Source organism: Ixodes scapularis, unplaced genomic scaffold, assembly GCF_016920785.2.
Source record: "Ixodes scapularis isolate PalLabHiFi unplaced genomic scaffold, ASM1692078v2 PGA_scaffold0__279_contigs__length_252992795, whole genome shotgun sequence".
Lineage (NCBI taxonomy): Eukaryota > Metazoa > Arthropoda > Arachnida > Ixodida > Ixodidae > Ixodes > Ixodes scapularis.
Window position 1 is genome coordinate 173164975 of NW_024609835.1, and position 12320 is coordinate 173177294.

At 47.1% G+C, this 12320-nt stretch overlaps 1 pseudogene; it reads right to left on the reverse strand.

The window, feature by feature from the left end:
* Window positions 1–2709: 2709 nt before the first annotated feature.
* Window positions 2710–12079, reverse strand: LOC120841770 (annotated as a pseudogene).
* Window positions 12080–12320: the final 241 nt, after the last annotated feature.

A 12320-nucleotide genomic window follows, 5' to 3' on the forward strand; every position in this document is an offset into this window, starting at 1 on the left:
CCATAAACTCCGTTGCCAGAGAACCAAGGCAAGAAAGGGGGCTTTGGCGAAGGCGATTCAGAAGAGGAGCAGTTGAGCGACAGACAGTTTGCCTCGCTATGTGTCGGAGTGTTAGTTCTCTACCGTGATTTTCCACTAGGTTTACCCTCGCTTCCACTAGTGTTGGAACGTTTAGTGAATATCTGGGTAATCCAAGGCACAGACGAACCGCCACTCTCTGAAGAGTCTCTACTGCTGAACTCTGGGCATTGCCGAGGTTCACCAGTGGCAGTGCGTATAGCAACCTTGAAAGAATAAGACCTCTGTAGAGATGCATCATCATTGCCTGTACGGTCCCCCATCTGCTGCCAATGATCATGCGGATAGCGTTGAGGTGTCGGCGACATCTGATAATGGTTGTCTTGACTGCTGGTTGCCAAGAGACTCGATCATCCAGGAGGAAGCCTAGATAGGAGTATGTTCGAACCCTTGTCACGTTTGTCTCATTGATCGTGTAAGTTCGGTTGATGGAAGACCTGGCCGTAGGGTGGTATTGAAGAGCGGCTGTTTTGGAGGCTGATAACGTAAGACCAAGCCGAGATATCACGTCAACTATAGCGTCGAGGCCTAGCTGGAGTGTTCGCTGCATGTTACTGTTTGAGCTAGTTGGGGCAGTAGCCCAGAGAGCAACATCGTCGGCGTAAATTTTGATGTTTATGACTGGAGAGGGCTTGTTCAAGGGCTGCAGAGCCTCCGGCAGAGCTGCCATTGCTGCATTGAACAAAAATGGGCTAATGACGCTGCCCTGAGGAACACCCTGGGCTACTTGCCGTTGCGAACTGCGCACACCTCCTAAGCGAACGCACATTGTACGCCCTGTCAGGAATGCACGAACGAAGGCGAGTGCTCGGCCGGTAACACCAAGCCTGATTAGCTGAGCTAGGATGGTTTCGTGTGGGATAGAGTCAAAGGCTTTTTTGATATCAAGGAATATTGCCGAGGTTGCTTGGCGAGTTGCCTTTGATTGTTCCATGTCTGACACTAGGTCACCAATCGCGTCTGTTGTGCACCGCCGTTTCCGGAAGCCTGATAATTGATGAGGTAGAGCGCCAGATGTCTCAAGCTGCCAGTCAAGGCGTCTTAGGACCATCCGCTCCAGAGCCTTGCCGAGACAGCAGGTTAGGGAGATAGGCCTGTAGGAGCTGATGTCACCGGTTGGCTTCCCTGGTTTATGAATGGGAACTACTTTAGATGTGAGCCATGCGCGTGGCAGAACTGCCGAGCGCCAGATGTCATTGAGATATTCCAAAAGGCCCGGAAGGGCCGTTGCATCTAAATTGCGCAAGGCCTGAAAGGTGATCCCATCTGGCCCTGGAGCGGTGCGTTTGCGAGCAGAGCGGCGAAGAGCATGTTGGAGTTCCTTCAGCGTAAAGTCCACGTCGTTCGCGGTCAATGTTGCTGGTAAAGTGTTGGTAGTGGTGCTTTGCGCGGTATAGCCTTGGGGTGAGACAGGGACAGAGGTGAATTCATCGGCAAGGAATTCTACTGCTTGAGCCACAGTGATGTTCTGGGCGATGACAAAACCGAGAACGGTGACCGTGGAACAGCGTGCCCGGCAAGGACACGGGCCATGTGCCACGCTTGTTTTCCTCCACCAGGGGAGTGAAGCGACTCGCAACGCTGCCGCCATTGTCTCCTTTGTAATCGTTTGGTGTGCTTCCGGAGTGCTCTGTCTATCTTTCGATATCGCTGAATGCCCTCTTGCTTTGATGTTTTAAGTGCTCGGCGCTGTGCCTGGCGTCGCGAGGCACGTAACTTGAGGTATTTTAGGTCAGGGTTTGGCCGATATATGGGAATGATCACGGTTCTGGTCGCTTTGGATAAGGCATTGGAGATGGTTGTGGTGTAATCCAAATTGCCTAGAGACATTATTTCGGCAAACAACACGCGGTAAGCATCCCAGTTAGTCACTTTGCAAGTCTTGTGCGTGGTGCGGCCTCCTTCAAGTGAAGTAATTTTGATTGGTAGGTGGTCGCTGCCCCAGCTATCAGGTTCCGCTGACCACAAGGCTCGTACTGGGGACGTAGTGAAGCTAAGGTCTAGTGCACTTCCCTCCACGCCAGGTCGTACGAAGGTGGCCACTCCGTCGTTCAAGCATTGAAGACCAAGGGCAGTTGCGGCATCCTCAAGCAGTCGCCCGCGAGGTGTTGTTTTCTTATCCCCCCAGGTCTCGTTGTGGGCGTTAAAATCCCCAAAAAACAGGGTGGCTGGTGCGCATCGTGAGAGAATTGCACGCAATGAGGAGGGGTCCCACTGAACGTTAGGTCTAATGTAGACTGAGATGACAGTGACGTCCGAGTTCCCTTTTTTGATTGTGACAGCGACATATTCTGCGATGTTGTCGCACAAGTCCGACAGGTCCACTTGTAATTGAGGTAGATCTCGGTGTACGTACAAGGATGCCTTTGGAGGATCTGTTGATGTGAGAGTCGTCCAAGGCGTACTATTGTAGATAACATAGGGTGACAGACGAATCGATTGTGGTTGGCAGTTTGTCTCCTGGAAGGCTAGTACTTCAATTTGGTGCCTTTGTAAATATTGCCGTAAGTCGTCTATCCGATTTCGTAGTCCATTAACATTCCACTGAAGAATCTGAGGTATTAAACAGCGTCTTGCGCAGCGAGGAAGATGATTTTGCGTCGATTCCAGTCCGGCCTTATTAAGGCGGGACTACCTAGACCAGGAGCTGGCAAGTGGCAGGAGCATGTCGATTACTGTAACCAGTGCCTGAGCGAATGGAAAATTTAGACACGTGAGAAAGGTACGTAGCTGTATGGCTAACGTACAAATCGCACTTTCGAAGCTTTGAGGTTTAGGTGTTGCATTAGGTATTGGTTTAGGATCACCAGGTGGCTCACTGTGCTTTCGGGTTAACCGGGTCAGACCTCTTGAAGGGCCTTTTTTGGCGGTAGCTGCTGAAGCACTAGAAGGCTGAGTGCTTGGTCCAGACTGTACTGGTGGAGCTGCTGAGGCGTCTGGAGCAGTTTTGCCTGTCAAGTTTTCCAAAGGAGGGAAGTTATCCTCGTTCTGGAGTGGAATGCATGAGTGCTTATCTTCTTTTGAACCTTGCGATCGTTATCGAGGTGTCCAGTGTCTTCCAGTTCCACACGCCTCTTGGTCGTTTTCGATAGCAGATTTAAAGGGACACTCAAGCGGTTTTTGGAGAAGCTACTTTTTGGTGCGATGGTGTTAAGGAAGTGTCAGTGAATGAGTATCTTCAGTTTTAGAAGGCAGAAACGCCTATTAATCACGCAGGAATAAAATACGTGCGGACTCTTTTCTGTACTTGCGAGGACCAATGAAATTATCGTATGTTTGAAAATTTTGGCGGTCTTTCTAAAGTTTCGCTAAAAAACAATTTTCAGTACATTTAAATATGTTGTGCATGATAATTTCACAAGACGTAAAATATTTCTACCTTACAATGCGCGATAGCGCAATTATCGTTTCACAAACAAGGGACTACGTTTTCTATTTGCCTTGCTCCGCGGGGGCTGAATTTCCCGTTCCCCAGGGATGCGCGGAAGCGCACGTATCTCCGCGCGTTGCAGGCCGGTCAGGCCGGTCGTGCCGGTCGCGGGCCGGCCGGCTCCTTCTATCCGCAAACTTGGCGTCGGTGGTGATCGTCGGAATGGACGGCCTGGTGAAAGCTCATCGTTCCGCGTAAGAGCGCTATCCTTGACTGTGAATTTTCGTCGTGTTTCGCTATGATAACCCAGCACGTACTAGAAGGGAACATCTACCTACTCGCGCGGCGATGTCGTGGCGGCACTCTCAAGATAGCAGAAACGCCCGTGCCGTCGTGTTTGTTTACTTCGACTACAGTGGTGCTTTCTAAGCATTTGTGTCCTCGAACATCGCCCGGATTTCTGATTTGGCGCATTTCATGCTTGTGCTCAAGTTCAAGGTATTACTGGCGCGTACCGTATAAAGGATACGAATTTTCACGCGTTTTCATCACCGGAGAAAAGTGATTAGTGTTAGCAATCCTGAACGCTCGTAACGTCTATCTGATCACGAAATCATATTTCTACGTTGCTATATCGCTGCTAAGATTACATTGTCTTTTATAATCGTAGAAAAGGCGTGTGGCGATATTTGTACTATTGCAATGTCGTGTATTAGAGTCGTGATCGTCCAAGACGGCGCTGCATCTTTTTATTTTATTTTTTTAATTCGCTGTACCCGCAAGCCTATCAAGAAAAAATAATAAAGCTTTAGACTAGAAAACTGTCTGTCTATATTCTGTTACGGCATTGAGTAGCAGTGCGTCCCCTTTTTTAGAGGGGCCGCTGACACAGCTGACGGCGGCGTACAGAAGCGGTCGCCGTGCTGACGACCCGCTGCGCTTGTTGTAGTAGTTACAAGTGTGTACGCGCGGCGCAGTGCGATCGTTCCGGTCGCTCCGGTTGCAACGGACGCAGTCGTAGGTACGCGCTCGTTGCACATGTCTGAACCAGCCTTCCCCCCGTTCTCCCGGGGCGAAAGTCAACTTGGCGACATCGTTTGACATCACGCACCAGAGGTAACGCTGCGATGTCAAAGGTTCATTTGGTTACGACTTGCCCCAACCGCAAATCGAAGAACGCCCGAAAAGGTCTGCGTTTCGTCGTCCTCGGAACCCGAAGATGACTCCGAAGCGCTGCTATCGTCCACATCGCACGTCGGAGTGGCGTCATAGGAAATCATCCCCAGGTCGGCTGTCCGCCGAAGAACTTCAACCTCTAACGGCGTCAGGTCCTCGAGCGTAGAGAACTCCGCCATGATCGAAGCTCGAATGACAAAGAGGTTCGGCCAGTTCGGCCGATGCGGCTACCTCGGGATCATTGCGCGACGGAACGTCGTCCAACGCCATTGGCCCGAGATCCTTTTGATAAGCGTGCGACGACCAATGAGAGTGGTTTCGTTTTCGGATGGATCCGAGGTTTGGCGGCCTTCAATTACATTTTTATTAAAGAAATAATCACCGTATGACTATACTTTTTGGTTTTTAGGGATGCTTAAGGCGTCTAAATTCAGCTGTCATTATCAACACACGAACTCAAAAACCACTTGACTGCCCCTTTAACACAAGTGTAGTTCACATTTTTCGAGCTTTTGTAGTTGCTGATTTGTCTTTCTACTTTGTAGATGGCACAGACTTTTGATGTCGCCTCATGGCGCTTCTTACAGTTGGTACATTTAGGCTGCTCCGCTGCACACTCATTTACTCCGTGGTCGCCGCCACAACGACTGCAGCGCTGCGCCTTAAGAGGGGCCGCACCTCAGAGCCCCATAGAGAATACATGAGGTTTTTCACCAAATTAAAAAAATTCTCAGATAATAACGGCTGCGCGGATCTTCTTGAAAATTTCGGCTTTAAAGACATTGAGTCATTATCGAGACACTAAGCGCAACAAATGTTTCATCATAAATTTAATTATATTTTTTAAAAAATCGTGAAAATGGTCAAAATCGGCTAATTCGGCACTCTTGCGTTCGGAGCGAATTTACAAAATTATCTAAATTCAAACATAAGAAGTATTGCGCTTAATGTCTTCTACATTTATTACGGAATCGAATAATATTCAAATTATTCGTGTAAGTCGATTTGTTCCGTAACTACAGCAAATATAAAGAACCAAGGTGTCGGTGCTTGTTTTCGTCGTTTTTAAGGTACCTCTCTCTCCCGTGCGGTGGCGCTCGCTGTCCACAAAATGCGAAATCGTCCGTTCGGAGATCGGCCGGATCGGCACTGTGCGAGGTGTTCTTCCGCGGCCGTATTCCGCGCCCGTATCCTGTTTCATTCTGCACGCCGAGACGTCAGTGTGCGTGTCTTGCTTTCCTGGTTCTCGCTGGGTAGGTCTCCGTGTTTTCGCAAGTGGCAAATTCATTTTGGAGCTATGGGTCGGAGACAACCGTCCTGTGGCAAGCGGACCGCGAGGTGTTCCACAACCTCGCGGTCCGTCAACGCGTTGTGCTTGTTTCTACTTTTTTTTTTCTTTTAAAAACGTTTTTTTTTTTTTTTTGACGCAAAGTTTTATTTTATTGTTATCCTTCACACAAACGTCCTTCGGCCTTGGGGTCGTGGAAATCGGGGATGAAGCGTGCACAGAGTAGATCGTTGTTTTCCTCCTTTTTATTTTTCACGGACGTCCTGTGACCGGATCCGTACGATTCGTGGTCACCGCAATCTAACGCGGGGAAAAACGGGTCGCCTGCTCTGTAGTCAGGGTATTCCTAGGGGAGGGTGATAACTCGCTGTTCTTCTGGAAATTCACATATCACCCAAAAAGGTGACATCGGTAATGATTACGGTATGTTTTTTCCGGTGTTTATTTTTGAGCGAAAATCGGTGCATGTTTTTCGGTGCTTATTTTTTAATCACCAGTGTATTATGGGTTGAACGTCTTGTGATGACGCTAAAAAGCGTTGATAACCAAAGAAAAATGCGATTGGACAAGAACATTTCAAATTTCCAATTATATTCACATATCCATTACGCTCTTCTCGTGGGAGCATCTATCCTGACGAAAAATGCCTAAGTCATTGAGCTGTGAACGCATACTCAGTGTACAATCTTTCGGCCTAGAGAGGTATTGCGCACGCTCGAACGCGCTTCACAGCCCAGTAGACGAAGTTTGCGGCATCCAGAAGGCGAGTTTTTGAATGGTCTGTAGTAGGCAAAAGAAACAAATAACAATCAACGCATATCAGCTCTTCAAGCGAAGAGGCGCGTTTCTAAGGTCAATGGTTCCGGACGGCACTAATGTTGTTGGCGTTGTCGTAAGATGACGTCAGTTCATACGAACTAACGTCATCTTACGTGATCACGTGACACAAACACGTCATCTTACATGATCTCGTTACACGAAATGACGTCATCTTACGTGATCACGCTGCACGAAATGACGCCATCTTACGTGACCACGTAACACGTCATCTTGTAAGTCAACCTCTCCCCACAGCAGCGCGCTCCGCGCTTTCCGGGCCCGTGCAGTGCTGTAGTCGAAATCAAGCTCCCTATGGCAAGCGAAAGCTTCTGAAGTCTCACATTGAGAATACTCGCAAGCGACCGTCTGTGGAAGCTTCGCACGTTGAGGTTTTTGTTGAGATCGAGCCATCGTGTTCCATTAACTATAGTTGAAGTTATCGTTCAATAAAGCCCTAAAAAATATGAATGTAGTTGGTGTAGACATCAAGATCTAATCAAAAATGCGGTTTGACGTCGTTTAATTAACGTGTATATACAAGTGTATAAAAAAATGAGTTATTTGTGCATAGATGTTTAAAAAAGTGTTTATTATTCGACATAGGACTTTGGGAGAAGGATGTGTTCAGATTTTTCTTCATGAGCGCAAATATACCTGACGCAATAAATAGTGACGATTTCATCGTCCCAGTGGTGAGCAGGTGATTTCTTGCTCGAAACAATGATGTCATTTCATAAACCAAGTTCTGTGACATATGCTTTTCCAATGTCTGGTCACTATTTTGTAAACCTTTCAGTCCAAACGAGTATACTTCTGTTTGTTTTTGTTAGCTTAGGAGGGGTCACAGAGCCTATCTTTTTGTCTTCCTCTAGGACAGACGTACAGAGTTATACCGCAACACGCACCTGTGGAGCACAAAGAGCTATCGCCCTCCTGTTGGCGGTACAGTAGCAGACGACACAACGCAGCTCCGTAGTCTATCGAAAGCACGGCTAGCCGCGGCCCGTAGCGCGACCGTTCAGACTAGGGAAATGGTTTTGAAGAACCGAGAATTGGTATCTTGTATACAATAATCACATGTCGTTAGTATATTCTACTTGCTAAGCCAAATAAATATTTGCAGCTTGTGAGAATATGTTTGCGTGACGATTTACCGTTCACACTCCTGACGGATGTTAGCGAATCCTTCATGTTCGTGGCTCGCAGTTATCGGTACCCCCTCGGAGTGACTTCACCATATATATTTTTTTCTTGCTTGCAGGACATCATAAAAATCACAAACACGCGAGAAAAAAAAATCTTATGTGTACGCGTGATTTTGAGCTTCGCAGCTCTAAAGATGCCCGGTAAATGTCGTCCAGCTTGGGAAGAAACTAATCCTTTTTGTTGGAGTTTGACTATCGTATGCTGGCAGCTCGTTTCCGGTCTGTTTTGTCTATACTCCGTTTCACCGTAATTTGGCAATTCTCAGACAGAGCTGCTGTGAGGGAATCACAGTTGCGGAGCAAAGCACGTGACAGCTACTTTTAGGAGCAGTACTATGGCACCTGCAGCGCGTCTCCGACCGGTGTGTTTAGCGTCTTATGCTGGCCATACATCAAAAGTGGTCCCGAAGTGCAACAAATGACGTCACAGAAGACGGAGTGTCACGCTGTTGCATTCATCGTAGAAATGCTGGCGAAAACCACGAGGAAACACGAGTGTCGCTGTCGTCATGGCGTCCCAACGAAAAGCAATTATACAATTTCGACGTTTTTGTAATTCGGTAATTTAAATTACTGTATACAATTTTTAAGAAAATAAAGACATCATAACCAAATAGGAACTTCCGTGCTAAAACATGCAGTGCGAAGTGAAGACAACTACTATCTTTTTTTCTTGATGTCCACAAAAAAAAAAAAAAAAAAAGGCTATGCAGCATCGATCCTACCGTTTTTTTGTGTTTTTTTTTTCTTCGCACATTATGTGATGTCCTTTAACACGAAAGTACCGACGTAAAAGCGCTGTAGAGACGATATAAAAACAAAAATTTAAGCGAATCGAGCTTTGTAGTGGAACGGAAAAAAATAAATAATTAACGACTTTTTACGGTAAACACTTCACCTCTAAGTAGAACTTCAAAAAAGTGAGGGTTACGCGCTTTCGTGCCCATTTCAACAAAGTTGGGAGAACGATGTATTGCATCTTGTAAATAGACATGTGGAGCAGCATGTTTATGTTAGAGGCATTGTGTGTAATCGCTGCGCAGTACCTGCCAAAAGAAGATATTATTTGGGCACAGTCTCAACCGTTTCCGTCTGTGTGTGCTACGAATACAGCAACTCTTTTCGTAGAAGAAGTGATGAGGAAATGGCGTGCCATTGATGATACGATTGTGATTATGAAATAAAATTTTTAATCAGCCAATAATTGCGACCTGTCCGGTCGCCTGGAACCCCGACAACAACTATCGTTCTCTGGAAAGTTCATTCTAATATTTACACGTTTTGTGGAGTTCATCGAGCGAATAAGAATGTTCCAACAATGAGCTAAACCTACACGATTTCCCGAATCCAACACGGCGCTTTTGAATTTGCAACGTTGGAAAGCATCGGAATGATTCAGAATCACTGCGGAGTTGATACTCGGGAAGATAAGACGGGCACTTGGGAGAAACGGACCGTGGCATTTGAGACAGGGGCACAACCGGGGGACAAACGTGCTACAATCGCATACCCTTCCAATGTCATCGCTTGGGCGACCGCGCGCGCCCAAGAAACCTTTCTTTTCTTCTTTTTAGGGGTGGTGGGGGGGGGGGGGGGGGGAGGGGAGGGGAGTGGTGTAGGCGCTGATTGTCTTCCTCCTTTGTGGCTTCTGACAGACGCACAGCGAGACTGGCAGAACAAGCGCATGATTCATTTCTTTCGATGGAGGCGTTCTGTCTGTGTATGCGAACATGATTTTCTTCCCCTTTTAGTAGTTAGTTCTTGCCTTGACTCGGGTCCCAGTGGGTGCGTTGTCGTTGTATGCCGACTTTTTTTTTTTTAGTTTATGGTAGTTTTTGCGCTGATGGGGTATCAAGGTAGACAAATAGAAAAAAAAAAAATAACGCCTTGACAAAAAAAAAAAGAAAAGTTGTTGCGATCAGGAACGTTTTCAAAGCGATTTTAGGAGCCTGCAGTGTTACCACAGGTGCAGGATTGAGAGCGTAACCCACGCACTTGAAGAGAAGGGGAAGCTCTCGTCTTATTGGAACTCTCTTTTATGGGTTTCCACGTCGCGATTGTCCTTCAAAATCAACTGTCATTTATTTCTTGCTCGTGGCTTCCAAGTACTGGAAGCCACGACTCGAGCCACAATAGTTTTGCGAAATCAAGGTTTCGCTGAAATGGATAACTCTCACGTACAGTTCGACGCGCAATACCTTTGTCGTATTGACTCGCGAGAGATGCCCCCAACACGGCTGAGTATGGCGGTGCTCCAGACCTAACATCTAAATTTTGTTGCCTTACCTGTTACTATTTCGCGCCCAATTTGAGCCATATCAAAATGAAAGCGCATGATGAAATAAAAATGACACTCGTTTTCCGCTCGATGGAAATTTCACGCCAGCTCGCTGTCTTTGCTGGTACCTTGAGCGTTTCCCAGCAATGCAAAGAGTTAAAAAAAAAAAAAAACACGTACGATGGCATCCTTTGCACACTCATTACTTCTATAACACCGAGCCGTCTCGTATCCTTTTGTTTTTCTTTCATGGTACTAATTTCTTTCTGCGCATTACGGCTGTTACGACGCTAAGTCTGTCTGCCCTTCGAATTTGAACTTAGGCTCAGATCAGGGACGAACCAGTTTAAATCAGGAAATTATAATTAACACTGTAGCAAAGTAAATCTATCATATCGATCGGAAATACGATTTGGCACATTCCATCTGAACACATATTGTGCACAGCGAATGCAACAGCGAGTCAGCGTGCAAAACGCCGCCACACTGAGCTACCATAACATCTCAGCGATTTTTGCATAGCACCGAGCACGGAAAAGAGAAAACAGTTATTCATTCACATAAACGAAGCAAATTTATTTAAAGCCCGGACACTCCGTACGTCCAATCTAGCTAAGGTTATCAATAGACTCGACCATGTCATTTGTCGAAACAGATAAAAGACGTTGGCAAAAATGATTAGACTGAATAAGTGAATCTAACGCACATATTTTACCAACCGATGGTCGCGCGCCTTCAATACCCTTTCCAATTGTCATTGCGCACCTTGGACACACTTTGGGGAGCAATGCATATTTACATCGCCGCCCGAGGTCTCCATTGAACGTGTAGTGCTGACCCAAATAAAATGCTAACCTGACTCTCAATCGCTCACCGCAAAGGACGATTTCGAACAGGCGGTACTGTAGGTCACTTGAGATAAAAAAAGAAAAACAAGCTATAGAAACGAGCGTCGTAAAAAAGGGGACCGGCATTTTTATTCCTACCTCCGAACAGAAACGAGCGCCACCCACTGCATCACACAGCGCAGAGGCCGGACTCGGCCACCGCGCGTACATACGAAGCGCGCGTGAGGGAGGGAAAAACTTCCTCCGCCGGGAGAACACGGCACATTTCGGGATCTATTTCACGCAGCGGATAACGCAGGCCTTTTCACACCTCGATACTGGCGCCATCTAGAAGTTGCGCGTTCAACCACGTTTCGAGCCGCGCGCCATCTGGTGGCTGAAACGGACGAATAAATAGAGGTACCGCGCCCTCTTAAGACAGGTGCTTGCAATGTGGCCGAAGCGATTGCACTTCGGACACTGCCTTGGCTTTTCAAGGTAGGGAAGAACTTTGTAACGTGTATGCCCGCCAGTGACATATTCAGGTGAGGATTTTGTTGCGAAGACCAGTTGCACAATTTCTGACTTTCTAAGTCTTCTCACCTGGATTACTGAAGCTTTTTCTCGCATGGCTGCCAAGAGATCGGCGTCCTTGATGTCTGCAGATACTCCTCGAATAATACCCACAGATGCCGATGGTGGAGGAGGTTCGTAAGTCTGAACTTGAACTGTTCCCAGGTTTTTCAGTTGCAGGAGTGCTTTGTTGGATTCTACATTTCTAGCATCGATGGCCAAAAGATTCAATCGGTAGTTGGGCCGAATCTGGATGACACCGTCTGGGGCCAGACTGTCCAGCTTTTGTTTTAGTACCAGGGGGTTCATGTTGGTGACGATCCTGGTTGGGTCGTTAGGCTTAACAATGACTGTGAGATTATAACCCGGCTGGGTTATGATTGTGTCCTCACTTGAATTTGAGCCGTGACGACTCTTCTTCGACGTTTGGGTTTGCCACCCCGCTTCGTCCTCGAAGTCATCCATGACGCTATCATGAGAGTCTTCAGGCTTGTGATGTGGTTCGGCAGATCCAGATTCATCCTGGTTAGGCTGTGCTGGATTCGGGAGGCTCATATTACGTGGCCCCCGTTGGACGGAGTCGTAGCTCCTTATTGGGTGCGGACAGGAGACGTCTTCTTGAAAAACCAGGGAAATATTCGGTCAATAAACCAGGAAATAACCATAAAATAACGTAGTCTTCCTAGAACGACAAATTCGATCGTCC